Source organism: Dendrobates tinctorius, unplaced genomic scaffold, assembly GCF_039654945.1.
Source record: "Dendrobates tinctorius isolate UK_male_01 unplaced genomic scaffold, ASM3965494v1 ptg000237l, whole genome shotgun sequence".
In the NCBI taxonomy this organism is placed as follows: Eukaryota; Metazoa; Chordata; class Amphibia; order Anura; family Dendrobatidae; genus Dendrobates; species Dendrobates tinctorius.
In genome coordinates this window covers 6,220,070-6,238,197 of record NW_027361904.1, presented here as the reverse complement: position 1 = coordinate 6,238,197, position 18,128 = coordinate 6,220,070, and positions in this window count along the sequence as shown.

Here is an 18,128-nt window from a genome sequence, read left to right as displayed (position 1 = left end):
AATATCCCATGGTCATAAGCATTCAGACCCTTTGCTCAGTATTGAGTAGAAGCTCCTTTTGAGCTAGAACAGCCATGAGTCTTCTTGCGAATGATGCAACAAGTTTTTGACACCTGGATTTATTTGGGGATCCTCTGCCATTCTTCCTTGCAGATCCTCTCCATTTCCATCAGGTTGGATGGTGAACACTACAGTACTTGCGGCCAAGTACAGAGATATCCTGGATGAAAACCTCTTCCAGAGTGCTCTGGACTTCAGACTTGGCAGAAGGTTCACCTTCCAACAAGACAATGACCCTAAGCACACAGCTAAAATAACAAAGGAGTGGCTTCAGAACAACTCTGTGACCATTCTTGACTGGCCCAGCCAGAGCCCTGACCTAAACCCAATTGAGCATCTCTGGAGAAACCTGAAAATGACTGTCCACCAAGATTGGTCCAGGTGCAGGGGCTCAAACCACATACACTGTCCAGATCTATACCCATAATCGCCATCAACTATGCACCCTTGACAAAGGGGTATTTTACTCAAGTTGTCTGAGGGTTATATCTATAGGTAGGGACCATGCACTCAGAAGTCATGTGTTAGAGGGTCTGTCCTCGCCTGTGGTTCTTGGACTTCCTTGGCTCGCTCTGCACAATCCTGTAATAGATTGGCAGATTCGGGAGGTGGTAAAGGGGAGTGAGTATTGTCAAGGACATTATTTGAGTACCCGGTTTGCTAGGGTGGATACCCAGTCTGTGCCGAAATACCTGTCTGAATTTGTGGATGCGTTTTCAAAGCAGGGGAGCCAAGAACTCCCCACCCATTGTCCTTATGACTGCACCATTAATCTTTTAATGGGGCCAAGCTGCTCAAGAGCAAACTGTATGATATCTCTGGTCCAAAGAAGCAGGCCATGAAGGACTATATTGCGGATAGTTTGGTAAAGGGTCATATCAGACCGTCCTCATCCCCCATTGCTGCGGGATTTTTCATTGTACAGAAGAAAGACGGGCGGTTACGCTCCTGCCTAGATTTCCACGAACTCAATATGATCACTGTCCGTGATCCATATCCGCTCCCTCTCATCCCGGACCTCTTTAATCAGATTGTGGGAGCAAAATGGTTCTCTAAGATGGACCTCAGGGGGCGTATAACCTCATCCACATTAAAAACGGGGATGAGTGGAATATAGCTTTCCATATGCATGAAGAACACTGTAAGAACTTAGTAAGCAGATTTGTGGTTAACTATCTTGATGACATACTAATTTATTCACCTGACCTTGATTCACATCAGGTACATGTCAGGCAGGTTTTACGTATACGCCGAGACTTTTAATTATTTGTCAAACCAGAGAAATGTACTGTATGTTCTCACTTGAGGAGATTTGTTTTCTAGAAAATGTTTTATCGTCCACCAGTTTTTATATGCATCCTGCAAAAGTCCGGGCTGTACTGGATTGGGACCATCCTGAGGATTTTAACACGTTACAAAGGTTTTTTGTTTCGCAAACTACTACCGTAAGTTTAACAAAAACTTTTCGATAGTGCACAACAACTTCTGACGGATATGACCAGAAAAGGGACAGACTTTTTCAAGTGGTCCAGTTCGACCAGGGAGGCATTCGATACCTTGATGGAGTATTTTGTATACAACCTGATGACATTCATCCTTTTATTGTAGAAGTTGATGCGTCTGAAGTGGGAGTGAGGGCTGTATTGTCGCAGGGTGCGTCTCCTGGTAAATGGCGTCCATGTGCATACTTTTTTAAAAAACTGTCATCTACAGACAGAAATTATGATATTGGTAACAGGGAACTCTTGGCAATCAAGTGGGCCTTTGAAGAGTGGCATCATTTCTTGGAGGGGGCAGTTCATCTAGTCTTAGTCATCACGGATCATAAGAATCTCGTATATCTATAGTCTGCGAAATGTCTAACGCCTCGACAGGCAACATGGGAATTGTTCTTCCACAGGTTTAACTTTTCTGTTACATATAGGCCGGGGAACAAGAACATTAAGGCGGATACCTTATCTCGTTTTCCTGGGGGTGGAGATAATTGTGAACTGGTTCCTATTCTACAAAAAGGGATGGTTATTGCATCTATATGCTCCGATCTTGAGAAAGAGATTGTTGAGGCTCAGAGGGACGCCCCTGCTGCCTGTCCGTTAGGGAAACTCTTTGTTCTTGTGAATCTCCGTCTGAGAGTTCTTAGTGAATATCATGATTCGGTCTTGGCCGGACATCCTGGTAATAAAGCCACGACAGATCTTTTTACTAAGTGTTTTAGTGGTCAGAGGTATATCAGGATGTCCGGGAGTATGTGGCCATCTACAGTGTCTCTGTGCATTCTGAAACCTCTTATACTCGTCCTTCTGGATCTCTCCAACCATTGGCAAGTCCCAGTAGACCTTGGACTCATTTATCGGCCAATTTTTATTGTAATTTTGGTGGTGGTGGACAGATTCAGTAAAATGTCACATTTTATTGCGTTACCTGTTTTACCTAACGACAAGACCTTGGTGCAAATTTTCATCAGTGAAATTGTAAGATTACATGGGATCCCTACCGATATTGTGTCTGCAGTTTATTTCCAAGTTTTGAAGGGCGTTTTGCACTCGTTTGTGGATCCACCTGTCGTTCTCTTCAGCATTTCACTCGCAGACTAATAGGCAATCTGAACAGGTGAACCAGAATCTTGAGACTTGTGTTAGGTGTTTTATGTCTGAGGATAAGGAGGATTAGGTTACCTAATTACCTCTAGTTAAATTTGCGGTAAATAATCATCATAAGTCTACAGGTAAGTCCCCATTCTTCGGGCGTATGGGTTCCATCCTCAGTTCAGCTCATTTAATGGAATTGTTCTTCTGGGATACCTGAAGAAGAATGATTTTCATCATCTATTACGTCCGTGTGACAAAGGGTTATTGATAATTTGAGGAAGATGGGTTCCAAATATAAGAGTGTGGCTGATCGGAGACGTTTGGTGGGTCCGGACCTGTGTGTTGGTGATTTGGTGTGGTTGCCCTCAAGGAACATTAAGTTGAAGTTGCTCTCTTGGAAACTGGGTCCCAGGTTCATCAGTCCTTATAAGATTGATACCGACATCCGTCCAGTAGCAGTCCACCTTGCCTTGCCACCCACTTTTTTATATGGATACACCTAAATAAAAAGGGAATGGTTGGTGATATCAACTTCCTGTTTGTGGCACATTAGTATATGGGAGGGGAGTATCTTCTCAAGATGGGAGGTGACCATGGCGGCCATTTTGAAGTTGTCCATTTTGGATCCAACTTTATTTTTTTCAATGAGAAGAGGGTCATGTGACACATCAAACTCACTGAGAATTTCACAAGAAAAACAATGGTGTACTTCGTTTTAACGTATCTTTATTATTTCATGAGTTATTTATAAAATGTGTTCAAAGTGCTGCCCATTATGTTGGATTGTCAATGCAACCCTCTTCTCCCACTCTTGACACACTGATAGCAACACCGCAGAAGAAAGGCTAGCACATGCTTCCAGTATCCGTTGTTTCAGATGCTGCACATCTCGTACCTTCACAGCATAGACAATTGCCTTCAGATGACCCCAAAGATAAAAGTCTAAGGGGGTCAGATCGGGAGACCTTGTTGGCCATTCAACTGGCCCACGATGACCAATCCACGTTCCAGGAAACTGTTCATGTAGGAATGCTCGGACCTGACACCTATAATTGATGGTATGGTGTGGTATATGGGGTACAACGATAGTGGGGCCATTCTTCATCAATGGAAACCTCAATGACACTGGATATCTGAAATTGCTCCATGATGATGTGTTGCCCTCTTTATGCACTGAAGATGGCACATTATGGGTGTCAGGTCCAAGCATTCCTACAAGGAATCTGACCCCCTTTAGACTAGCATTTCTTCTGCGGTGTTGCTATCAGTTTGTAAAGAGTGGAAGAAGAGGGTTGCATTGACAATCCAACATAATGGGCAACACTTTGAAGAACACATTTTATAAGTGGTCATAAACTTGTAAATAACTCATGAAAGAATAAAGATATGTTAAAACCAAGCACACCATTGCTTTTCTTGTGAAATTCTCAATAAGTTGTTCCCATTGGAAAAAATAAAGTTGGATCCAAAATGGCTGACTTCAAAATGGCCACCATGGTCACCACCCATCTTGAAAAGTTTCCCCCCTCCCATATACTAATGTGCCACAAACAGGAAGTTGATATCACCAACCATTCCCATTTTATTTAGGTGTATCCATATAAATGGCCCAACTTGTAGATGAAGCGAAGCCCCCGGAGGTTGATGTGGGGGGCACATACTTTTCTCCATATACTGCATGCCATAGGGCTGAACTCAGTCGTCAGAAGCCCCTTTGGCTGTTCCTCACCATAGTAGATCCCATGCTCAGCCTGTGCAGTAATTGCAGCACATTTCGTTCCCGGTCATGCACCTTCTCTGCAGAGCGTTGCATCCTTCATCACCAGCAGAAGCACAAGGTCATTTATCTCCTCAGCTAAAATATTGTACAAGTGGATGAATAAATGATTAAATCTATTATTTATTACACCCGATATAAAACAGCAGAGTGGGAAGAGGCGGGGGTATTATATTAGGGAATGACAGGCTACGGTCCGCCCCCTGTGACTGCACATTGCACCCCCCCTCTTACAAGTAAGAGTTTGACCTTCATTGTTGACTGAGGTCAGTGTTTCCAAGTCCTGAGCACACAGAAACGTGACTTTTGTAATCAGCCGGAGTAGAAATAAATGAAATCTTCAGAGAGAAATGATAAAATATATAAGGCATGAAGTCCGGAGCCTCCTCCGCAGAAGGGATAATCCACTAATCATAACGCGCCACAAAGTGAGACTCGATCATCGGAGATGTGTGATGACCCCCACATTACGAGGTCAACTGGTGCACGCTCCCTCCAATACAACACACCTCATGTGTCCAACACAGTGATCTCTAATTTATCAACTCCAGCTGCTGCAGAACTGTAACCCCCTGTATTTCTGATACCCTGCAGGACACCCTACACACACACACATATATATATATATTGCAAGTCTCCTGGCAGGACAGATCGTGCCTGATCCAGTGGCGTATCATGAGATCTATGGGTGCAAAAGGCCCCCATAAGCATATTGGTCAGATGGACGGCTCGCTGTAATAATGCCCCTCATCCTAGACCTCTTCATATGATAATGTCCCCGATCATGGCCCCCTTGTATAATAATGCTCCACATCCTGGGCCCGTTCCTGAAATAATGTCCCTTATCTTGGCCTCATCCTGTAATAATGCCCCTCAATCGGACCCATCCCATGTAATTTTATAATGATGTCACAAATCCTGGCTTTTTCCTGTAATAATGTCCTGTCACTTTGTTGTTGGGTATCCCAGGACTAGGGGATCCTTCCGTGTTCCTGAAACTAGGGGAGCCCTAGCAAGCCTTGTCTCCCAGATTACTTCTCATGGTGAAGAAGCTGGGGCCACATACCTTGCCTTAGCTCCTGAATCCACCCTCCGTCTGTACCATTCCCCCACCCAGGGAAGAGGGGAGTATAAGTGCACCATAATATGCCAACCACACTAACAAGGTAAAACGAACAAGGATAAGGGAAAATTCCAATCATTCAAATATACACACACAAGCAACAGAGATATACACCGGGGAGTGGAGGATGGGGTAAAATCAATGTTGTAGAAGGAGGAGAATGAGATCACACCCAAAATCTACCAACAGTCTCAGATAAATCCACCAAACAACCTTCTCAAACAACAGCCTCCAACCATCATCTGTTAACCATGCAGCATGAACAAACTATGACATGGAGTGCTAGCCAGGACCCAGTTTATAAAGGACATGAGAGTGGCTAACAGTGAACAGCAGAGAGCCTTAATACAAGAAAAATTCCAGGAGCTCTCAACTGAGCAGATTAACCTCTGCACTGCTAAAAGAAACCGGCACCGTTTAGTATGAAGGTGAATTGCTTCTAATCAGTGCAGGAGTAAGAGAAATCAGACACTGCGGTCTTCTGGCTCCTCTCTATGGTGGTAAACCCGTGACAGTACCCCCTTCTACGAGGGACCTCTGGAACCTCAGAGCCTGGCTGCATGGACGTCAAATGCTGGTACCCACATCCTCTTCTCAGGACCGTATGCCTTCCAGTGTACCAGATACTGAAGCGATCGACGAACTAAGCGATCTTGGTTATTTGAAATGTCAAATGGCAGTAGTGGAGGAGGACGCAACATATTTTTTGAGTACAGATCGATGGAATACATTATGAATTCTAAACGTGGGCGGCAAAGCAAGGCAGAATGCTATGGGATTGACGACGGTCACAATCTTATAAGGAACAATGAACCTGCAACCCAGTTTCCAAGAGGGAACCTTCAACTTAATGTTCCTTGAGGACAACCACACCAAGTCACTAACACACAGGTCCGGACCCATCAAACGTCTCTGATCAGCCACACTTATATCTGGACCCCATCTTCGTTAAATTATCACGAACCCATTGCAATACAGATGTAATAGATGATGAAAATCATTCTTCTTCTCGTAATCCAGAAGAACGATTCCTAATAAATGAGCTGAACTGAGGATGAAACCCGTACGCCCCGAAAAACTGGGACTTATCAGTAGACTCATGGCAACGATTATTTACCACATATTCAGCTCGAGGCAAGTAGATAACACAATCCTCCTGATTCTCAGGCACAAAACATCTAAGACAAGTCTCAAGATTCTGGTAAACCCGTTCAGTTTGCCTATTAGACTGCGGTTGAAATGCTGAAGAGTACGACAGATGGATCCCCAGATGGGTGCAAAACGCCCTCCAAAGCTTGGAAATAAACTGCACCCACTGTTTAGAAACAATATCAGTAGGGATCCCATGTAATTTTACAATCTCGCTGATGAAAATTGGCAACAAGGTCTTGGCATTAGGAAAAGCAGGTAACGCAATGAAGTGTGATACTTTTCTGAATCTGTCCACTACCACTAAAATTACAGTATTACCTGCCGACAAGGGTAGATCAGTGATAAAATCGACCGATAAATGAGTCCAAGGTCTACTGGGACTCGCTAATGGTTGGAGCAGAGCCGCCATCAGGGCATTAATGCCCTGACTGGTGTGTGGGGCATGGTGGGCAGAGGGGACTCACACGGGCCCCGTCTCATCTGTACACTGACACTATATACAGAGGTCCTGTGTATAATGTCACTGGTGATCACAGAGCTCCTGTGTATAATGTCACCAGTGATCACTGTATTATCTGTGCACTGACACTATATATAGAGCTCCTGTGTATAATGTCACCGATAATCACTGTATCACCTGTACACAGACACTGCATGCTAAGTATAGATCTCCTGTGTACAATGGCACTTATGGTAATAGTATTGTGTTTGTTTGATTAATGGTCAGTATTGTAGTATTTAGTCACCATGTGGTGGTAATATGTGGTCTGGTCATGGTGTGGTAGTATTTGTCCCTATATGTGCTATTATTCTGCCACTCTGGTGGTAATATGTGGTCTGGTCATGGTGTGGCTGTATTTGTTCCTTGTATATGGTATTATTGGTCACCATGTGGTGGTAATATGTGGTCTGGACATGGTGCGGTGGTATTTGTCCCTTGTATGTGATATTATTTGGTCACTATGTGGTGGTAATATGTTGTCTGGACATGGTGCGGTGGTATTTGTCCCTTGTATGTGATATTATTTGGTCACTATGTGGTGGTAATATGTGGTCTGGACATGGTGCGGTGGTATTTGTCCCTTGTATGTGATATTATTTGGTCACTATGTGGTGGTAATATGTTGTCTGGACATGGTGCGGTGGTATTTGTCCCTTCTATGTGGTATTATTGGTCACCATGTGGTGGTAATATGGTGTCTGGGCATGGTGTGGTGGTATTTGTCCCTTTGGATGTGATATTATTGGTCATTTTAAAAATTGAAAAATAAATAAAAATATACCTAAATTGTATTGGATATTGTAACAAATATTTAATAGGTTAGAGTAGAGTAGGGTCCGGCCAAAAAAGTCTACCTTGTCGTGGTGGCAGATTTAAAAAATCTTTTGGCCAAAAGAAGAGCTGCTGGCTATGTGTGTGATCTGGAGATGGGAACTGTTAATGTGTGATTGGTGAGAAGTGGAGTTTTTCTTAGAGAGAGTGGTGGGACTGTTGATAGTTCGGGGGGTGGAGCCTGGGTGGCAGTATAGGGCCCCGAAATTCCTAGTGACAGCCATGGGTTGGAGAGACCATGATGGCCGAGTATGAGGGGTTTGAGAACGCGCACAATAAACAAAAAAAGTTACACTCTATCATGCTAAAGCATGTCAATGAAATATATGAAATATTAGCAATACTGCGTCTGGATACTTCATGTGGCCAATTCATGCATGCCCAGAAGCCAACGACTGGCCCCTTCCAGTAATAATGTCCCACGTTCTGGCCCCATCCTGTAATCATGTCTCCTATCCATATATACATATTTGCTGTCCCTGTAATTGTAACGACCCGCACAACACAGCGATCAGATTATTTATGGGGATCTGTCAATGATGTAAAAAACTCGGCGTGATTGATATTTCTCTATTAAACCCATAAAAATGTAATAAAACTGTAATGCTGGGGCCATGTTCACACGTAGCGTAAATGCTGCATTCTTTCTGCTGCTTTTTTTCTGCAGGTGTCCGCACCAGACAATGTAGTGACAATCTTCTCTTTATTATTCAATCTTTTCGGATTCTTGGGTGTTTGCTGCGTTTCTTTTATGTGTTTTCCCCCCTTTATTTGGGGCAGATATGAAGCAGAGTTTTTAACGACACAGAAAAGCTTTCATTCTGCTTAATAATGTAATTATATATTTTTTATTAAACGAAGCCTGTAGAGAAAAAAATACACCAAAACTGCAGATTCAGCGGCGTCTACAGATCACAGAGAGTGGATGGAATCACATCAGCTTAACAATTTAGACCGTGTTCACATGTAGCGTAATTTCCGGAGTTCTTTCTGCTGCTTTTTGTGCACAGAAATTCTGCTGTTTATCTGTCCAAGCAAAGTGGATGTGATGTCCTGAGAACGGCGCCCCCCTGTGCTCTAAAGACGCTGCTGAATTCTGCAGTTTTGGTGCTTTTTTTCTCTTCTGTGTTGGAGCCTAAAAAAACGCAGGTAAAAAAACCGCAGAAACTTCATTAGGAGCAGAATCAAAACTTTTCTGTCTTATAAAAAAAACATAAATAAAGCAGCTTCACATCTGCACCAAAAACCCATCAAATAAGAGGGACAAGATTGCTATTGTGTAGCTTGGTGCGGATCTTTCAGAAAACAAAAAACACAGTATTTCTGCACCGTGTGAACACGGCCTTACACACACCAGGAGCCGGATGTCGTATAGTGACGCTATAGAAAGATGATAAAGGTCTGATGCCTCCGACTGTGAATAAAGGAACAAAATCTAATCCACAGTATCAATAAGTTCTTCTGTTTTTTGTCAGTTTTTTAAGGACAATACAGTAACAAGCACACCCACTATGTTCAATTGTGGTGCACATGTCAGGTTTTTCACATGGACTGGGTGTCAGTGAAATACCTGCAGACATGCCCTTTTATTCACCCAGCATGGATGAAATGCGTTCTGCACACTGATGATACAAGGATGATATTCTTGGTGTGACATGTAGTTGTGCATGGGAAAAGCCGTACAATTAGCGCTGTTCCCAGGCAGCGGGCGCTGTATGCAGCTCTCGTCATTGTTGCCTGGTCTCCCTGAGATCAGCGAGACCAGGCTATGCTGAGGGGAGTTGGAGTGAGCACCCGCTGTCTGTTTATAGCATGTATTAAATAAATAATTAAAATTAAAAAAAACAGTTTGGGTTCCACCTTCCTTCTCTTAAACCAGCTGAGGGAAAGCCGACAGCTGGGATCTGATGTTAATATTCTGGGAAGTGGCCAATAGACATAAAGGTTCCAAGGCTATTAATATGGTTATTACATGGGAGGCTCCCCCCAAAAAAAAATGATTTGGTGTCCTCCCTCTACTAACCAGCAAAGGCTAAATAAACAGCTGTGGGCTGATATTAGTAGCCTAGGATGGGGCCATAGATATTGGTTCCCTCCTCCCAGACTAAGAGCATCAGCTCTCAGCTGCCCCAAAAATGACGCATCCATTAGATGCGCTAAATCTGGCACTTAGACTTTGCTCTTTCCACTTGCCCTGGTGGTGGCAAGTAGGATAATAGCTGTGGGGTTGATGTCACCTGCTTTATGTTTGCTGACATCAACCCAAGGATTAGTAATGGAGAGATGTCTATCAGACACCCCATTACTAGCATCATAATCAAATTTAATAAAGACACAGAGTGAAGTCCTTTAATTGATATAAACACTGCCCCACCCTCTTTTACCCACTTATTCACCAAAAAATAAAATTAAAAAAGCAAAGTTATACTCACCTTTCCGCCAATAATCAGTTAATGTGCATGTCCAACGACGATCCAGATAGTTTGGTGACGAGTCACATCAGTGATTCGACCGCTCTCAATGCCATTCTGAACACACACTGAGCTGAGCATGAGAAGCGCTGCCTGTGACCGGTGGTAACCTTAGGCTGTGTGCACATGTTGCGTATTTTTTTTGCATTTTCACAGCGTTTTTCTGCTGCAAAATTGCCACGAAAACGCAAAGAAAACGCATCCCATGCAATCCTATGGGATTCCGCAATGCTGCGGATTTTTCCTCTGCGGAATCGCATAGCGGAAAAATCCGCAGCATGCCCATTCTTTTTGCGGAATGGCTGCAATTCCACACCCATAGGAATGCATTGATCCGCTTACTTTCCACATGTGTCTATAGCCACCATGCGTAAAGTAAGTAGATCATGCGCGGATGGTACCCAGGGTCTGGAGGAGAAGACTCTCCTCCAGGCCCTGGATACCATAATCCTGTAAAAATAGAATAAAAATAAAAAATAGTGATATACTCACCCCCAAAGTCCTTCCTGCCCCTCACCATGCTCCCGGCATCCTCCAGTCCCAGTAATGCTTTGAGCGAATGACCACTGACGACGTCGCGCTCTTGCGAGCATGACGTCATCTCAGGTCCTTCGCGCTAAGCATTACTGGGACCGGAAGATGCCGGGAGCGCCACAGAGTAGATCGGGAGCCGTCGGAAGGTGAGAATACAATATTTTTTAATATTTTATTATTTTAACATCCTATTTCCAAGCGATGCTAATCGCTTGGAATGCGCAAGCATTCCGCAAGCCAAAAACACTTGCAGAATGCTTGTTTTCCGCGGGAAAAACACATGCAAATTCGCATGCGTTTTACCCACGGCAGGAGTGCAGAAATGTTGCGGAAATTTAAGCAGCATTTTCGCAACGTGGGTACATAGCTTGAATGTCATCACCGCCGGTCACAGGCACACATGTGACACGCCCACCATTGCCATGGGGTACTCGGAACTGGGTCGGACAGTTGTTTGGGGAAGTCACGGGGCTGTGACCCGACTCTGTGGCCTTGGCTGTGCTGTAAAATGGGGAATATGTATATAGGATTTAACGTGACGCCACCTGTGGTGATCAGCAACGGATGGCCGACGCTGCTAAAGGAGACCACTGGGTATGATGGTGACACAGCTGGGATGGTTCTGCTCCCCACAGGTGGAGCGGGGCCTCAGGGCTACCGGTTTCATTTATGTCAGGCTTCATGTACCTTGTGGTGCAGGACTCAGGGCGCAAGAGATCACTGGAGGACACAAGGGCTGTAGTTTTCTTTTCCTTTACTTGATGGTTGATAGTACAGACCGGGACACTGGTAACAGATCATAAAGGAGAGCCGGGCAGCCTGGAAGCAATTTTGGATATACCTGGCGAAGTAGGTACGGAGGCCTTCCTTCTGCGCTGTCCTCCCTTTTTCCTTGCTGCCTAACAGCTCACCCTCCTGCTGCTAACTGTCTCTCTCTGTTTTTAAAAACAAACCGTTGCCCGCAAGGCAGGCAGCTCGAGCCTATCACAGGTGCTGCTGAGTCACCCTCGCTGGCTTCACCCAGGGCTGTGGGGTACTCGGTACAGGGCCGGTGTCAGGGGGATGATGTGTCACAGCAGCGGTGACCCGGTCCGTGGCCCTGGGCCCCAATATCAATGGCGGTGGTGTTTGTTTGTAATGTAAAGTTCGTGACGCCACCTGTGGTATTTGGCAAGTGAGGTGTTAGCCAACACTGCGTGCAGATCCTCTGGGGCTGATGGTGTGTCGCAGCTTAGATGGTGTAGCTCCCCACAGGTGAAGCTGTAACCCCAGGGCAGCGTATAAGTGATGGGCACAGGGATGTAGCAGTGCCGACAGGTTAGGAAGCAGACACAACACAGCGGGGTGCAATTTCTGTACCTTTACTTGGTAACTGCAGTCCAGGGTCCTGATCACAGATGGTGTTAGAGCAGGCTAGCCTGGAAGAAACTCAGGGATTCTCCCTCACAGACGGGCTGTGCAGTCTCCTTAATAGCGCTGTGTGTGCGAAGCACTCAAGTCCTTAGTTACTCTGAAGTTCCTCCTGTCAAATGTTCCTAGAACTCTCCTTGCACAGCAGACAGCTGTAGCCTCTCTCTCTCTGGGACTCCTCTCACTCTCTGAATCCCCGGCTCTCTATCCGTTTTGCTGTTGTGCCTCAAGTCTTCGATGGGAGCAGGGCATCTACAGCCTCCTACTCCTCGGGTATCTGTGGCAGGGCCGTTAGTACCCGTACCACCGTGGAGCACCGACTCCAGTTCTGTGCGCTCTCAAGCTGAGGGAGCTCGCCTGCTGCAGCTCAACCTCCAGCTTCGCATTCCCCGTCTGCACACTTCACTCTCCGCAGACTAACTGACTTAACTTCCTCCTGGCCCTCAGGGATCACTCCTCCCCTCAATCCCGGGTCAGAGCTCCCCCTGCTGGTCAGGAGTGGAACTGTGTTGTATGCATGGATTGACTGTGAGAGAGTCCCATCATTGCCTCCAAGCCTGGCATTACCCTCCCCTGGAGGAAGGCAAAGCCAGTGTGGCGACCGTACTCCTGGGGGCGCCACACTGATCCGTTGTGTTGGCTCCGGGCTATGGTATGCTGCTGTGCCGCCGGGTGTTAGATCGGGCCAGGAGACCTGCAGTCCCCTGCCCTCCAGATTTAGCTGCCGGGACTTCAGTACCCACGCAACCACGGACTCCGGCGTCCGGTCCCTAGCGCTCAGCTCTGGGGTCAGTTTAATCACAGCTCCACTCCCCAGGTTGTGCTCGACTTCTCTCGTACTGACACCTGGTAAGGGGAACCCTCCTTGCTTCTAGGCATGACATTACTCCCTGTGAGGGAGGCAATGCCACTGTGGCAACCGGACTCCTGGGGTGCCACACAGAGACATATGGATGTCACATACATACATATGGATGGCACACGGACCACGGATCTCACTAATACAGGAATCACTAGGACGTGTGAAGGAGGCCTAAAGGATACATGTTCTTGCAGCCTCCTAGTGAGGTCGGTGAGCCAAAGTACAGATATTCCTGTCTGCAGAGAGTGATAGCTTGTAACTCTCATTTCCAGAGCGCATATCTTGCAGGTCTGGTGTAATCAGTGCACTATACAACATCACTAATCCACGGACACATTTTATCTATGATGTCTCCTCCTGGGTAAGGTCACAGGCTCCGGACATCACGGGTATCACTGAGACCCTGAATGTCTCCTCTCTCGGGAACTTATTCTGCCAGATTTTCAGACTTTATTGCACAGACTGATTGTACGTGGAGAGAAGATTGTTTGCTCTCCACTTAATAATCGTCAGGACGCGACGGGGGATGCGGCACATTCATCAAGGATCATACACTCGACTGATTCTATGAGACACGATGAATATGTAACAACCCGAGGACTACGTGCAACAATAAGGAGGTAGTATCGACATGCACCCCCCCATCCCCCCAGATGTCTGCCACCTACAGGGGGCACATACTTATCATTCTGGTTTGTATGGACAGAATTAATGGCTGACAACTTACATAAGTGATGGATTTATGGACTAACACCCTGTCTTACAACCTGCTGGTGCAAAACTACAATTCCCAGCGCCCATTGCACGGTGACCCATCTTCCATCTAGTTCTTGCTTGTACAGCCAACTTGACTTTTTATTTTTTCTGGACCGCTTATCAAAAAATCACACACAGACAATATTTTTTATGGACACATTGGAAAACCATCATAAATGATTCTCATCAGTGATCCGAGTCTACAGCCCAGAACTGTGACGTGAGACATGAGCCGCCGGCACTGGAAAATGAAGACAAATCATTAGAATCATCTGGAGAAGTTTCTTCAGCTTTTAAAAAAAAAAATCACGGATGTCTTACTTATATTTACAGATCGGGCAATAAAGTGACCTATTTTTATGGACTGTCCTCCTATGGTTGGCCACCCTGGTCCTTGCCCGCGGCCGGGGTCACACTTTGGCTTCCAAGCCTTCGAGAAGCCACTTACTAAAAGTTGTTGCATCATTATAGATGAATTGCTGACGGCTTCTTTATGTTTAGTGGCCGCACGGTTTTGCAGGACATTAAGCAAAACAATCGTAACTTATTTCTAAAGATGGAGCAGTCCTAAACTTTGCCGCGGCTTTTCAGCAGACGCACCTCGGACGGACCCCTGCTCCACTCTATGTCTGACCCTTCCATGGTCACTGATCCACACGCAGATTATTCCAGACCCTTTCTTGATCGCTGCCTGCTGAATGACACGGGGAGGTGAGCGCTTCCATTTTTCCGCATCTTGTCATTTTCTTGCTGGGATTATTTCTGATGAATAATAATACTTTCTGTATAAAAGTGCATTATCTATTTGTATAATGATGCACGGTGGGAATTTACCGGATCTCCCTCCATGTCTATCTGCTCAGCACACAGTGAATATTAATGGTGCTCGGTCCGGAATAAGTCACATGTGACCTGCGCTACTTTACATTAGGGAGATAATATAAATCCTGGGCTCTGATTGGCTCAGGCCGCGGCGCACAGTTAAGGCGCTTATTCCCGCCTGAGTGGAGCTGTCTTTCAGACAACTGAGGAAAATATACAGTTAATCCAATGGGTCACTGGAAATTCACATTTATAGCTGTTAGTGTGGGAAAAGCCTGTCTCTATCATGGAGCCGTGGGGACAGGTGGGAAGTAGTCACCTGCATGATTTATATTTACATATATCAGAACAATTCTGTATTTCTCACAATAACCCTCTAACATACTACAAACTCCAAGTGCCACCCAAGGAAACAGGAACTGTGAGATCTTGTCATGGTGTGTTTTGAGTTTTGGGTAGGTGGTGTAGGAGTTATCTCTGAGAGCCTCTCTGTGGATCTGGGGAGGGTTTTTATAGCTTCAGGGGAGAGCCGTCCCCGGTCGCTTATACTCCTATCTGAGTGTGCCCGACCCTGCTCTGTCCGTGCGTCACGCCAATCATTGTCCATCTGCCTGGTATTCTGACCCTGCTCTGTTACGGTTTATGTCTCTGGTTTGCTGACTCTGTACCTGCTTTGCCTGTGCTGTGTATGACCCTTGGCTTTGTCTGACCTCCCTCCTGAATATCCCTCCTGTACTGCGCTTTCCCGTACTGTGTATGACCTTTGGCTTTGTCTGACCTCCCATCTGTATATCCCTCCTGTACCTCGCTTGCCCGTACTGTGTATGACCTCCGTTTTGCTTGACTCTGAGTTTTCTGTATAGTGTCCTGCCATCTCTGAAAGCAGGACGCTAAGCCCCGCCCCCTTGCAGTCACAGGACCGTAGATCCTGTGACTGCTTGCTAAACTTCAGCATCCACAGGTCCTGTGCATCTGTACTTTCCGGCTGTACCTGTCCCCGGGCCCCCTACAGTGCTGGTGAGTCCCTGCTCAGCGGAGGCTGCACGCCGGCGCTGTCAGGATCCTGACAGATCTGCTCATGTCTGCAGGACGTAGGACATCTGCTCCTGTCTGCATGACCTGGGACATCTGCTCCTGTCTGCAGAACCTGGGATATCTGCTCCTGTCTGTAGGACCTGAGACATCTGCTCCTGTCTGCATGGCCTGGGACATCTGCTCCTATCTGCATGACCTGGGACATGTGTTCCTATCTACACAACTTGGGACATCTGCTCCTAACTGCAGGACCTGGCACATCTGCTCCTGTCTGCAGAACCTGGCACATCTGCTCCTGTCTGCATGACCTGGGACATATGCCTCTGTCTAAAGAACCTGGGACATCTGCTCCTGTCTGCGTGACCTGAGACATCAGCTCCTTTCTGCATGACCTTGGGCATCTGCTTCTGTCTGCAGGACTGGAGACATCTGCTCCTGGCTGCAGAACCTCATACGTCTGCTCCTAGCTGCAGGACATGGGACATCTGCACCTGTCTGCATGACCTGAGACATTTGCTCTTGTCTGAATGACCTGGAACATCTCCTGCTTGTAGGAACTGAGACATCTTCTCTTGTCTGCATGACCTAGGACATCTGCTCCTGCCTGTAGGAACTGAGACATCTGCTCCTGTCTGCATGACCTTGGACATCTGCTTCTGTCTGTAGGAACTGAGATATCTGCTCCTGACTGCAGGACCTAGAACAACTGCTCCTGGCAGAGGGTGCACAAAGTTTTTTGTGGCATTCTAGGGAATTTACTTATCTAAACCTTTCACATCAAGCTGTCCATGGATGTGTAAGATGAGGATTGGATGATGGACCCTTTGTAGTGCAATCAGGACACCAGATTCCCTTTTGATATGTCTATCAGCTTCTTCCAGTCTCTGCAGGCTTATCTTTGGTGTAATCCAAAATGATTTTTTAGAGAGCAACACAGGATCCCCCGTGTCTGGGTTATCTTGTGGTGGATTCCTTATGGCAGATGTCCTCAGCAATGCTCAGTGTGGGTGAGGAGATCTTTGTCTGCTCTCCAGCTTTACTCTTTAGTTTCACTTACCCCCTTGTGCTTTTCTTCCCAACTTCACTTTTTCCCTGCTTCCTTTTCGCAGCTCCAAAATACATGTGTCAACATGACAAACGCTTATTAAAGGAGTGTGCAAACTACTGGAGTCTGCCATCTTCCAATCCTTCCTCCTCAAGCTCCTAAATTCCTCTTGTGCATATAAAATTGCAATGACTGAGGATTTCAACATGAATATTTCGAAGTATCTTCATCTCATCTGTGATCTTAATACTTTGTGTTTGTCTTTATAATCATGGATTAACAATGGTAAGGAGCAGCGACAAATTCCACAAGCTTCTTTTTCATGCAGGTCATAGCACTATTGTACTTTCCACCTTCCTCAGTCTACCACCAGTTGGAAAGCCTCAAGGTTCAGATGATGCTCCTTGTGGTCCAGACCACAGACCACATGTTTCTATGTCTTTGTCTTTTAATGCCCAAATCCTCCTTATTTGAAAGCCTCATTGCCATTTCTGTGCAGACACTGAGTGACCTGATTACAATGACTTGTTTAGGTCTTGTCTTCTCCGGTGCCCATCATGCCATTGAAAACTTAAACTATGATGGTGAACACCAAGTTGTAACCTGAGATCTGCAAGTATTGTGAGGTTCTGGTTCTGTTCTTCTAGGTTCAGGTTCTCCCAACAACGATAAGATCCATAAGTCATCTCAAAATCAAAATTAACATAGTAACATAGCAAGGCTGAAAAAAGACATTAGTCCATCCAGTTCAGCCTATATTCCATCAGAATAAATCCCCAGATCTACGTCCTTCTAAAGAACCTAATAACTGTAAGATACAATATTGTTACGCTCCAGGAAGACATCCAGGCCTCTGTTGAACCCCTCAACTGAGTTCGCCATCACCACCTCCTCAGGCAAGGAATTCCAGATTCTCACTGCCCTTACAGTAAAGAATCCTCTTCTATGTTGGTGGAAAAACCTTTTCTCCTCCAGACTCAGAGAATGCCCCCTTGTGACCGTCACCTTCCTTGGTATAAACAGTTCCTTGGAGAGATATTTGTATTGTCCCCTTATATACTTATATATGGTTATTAGATCACCCTTAAGTCATCTTTTTTCTAGACTAAATAATCCTAATTTTGCTAATCTCTCTGAGTATTGTAGTTCCCCCAACCCCA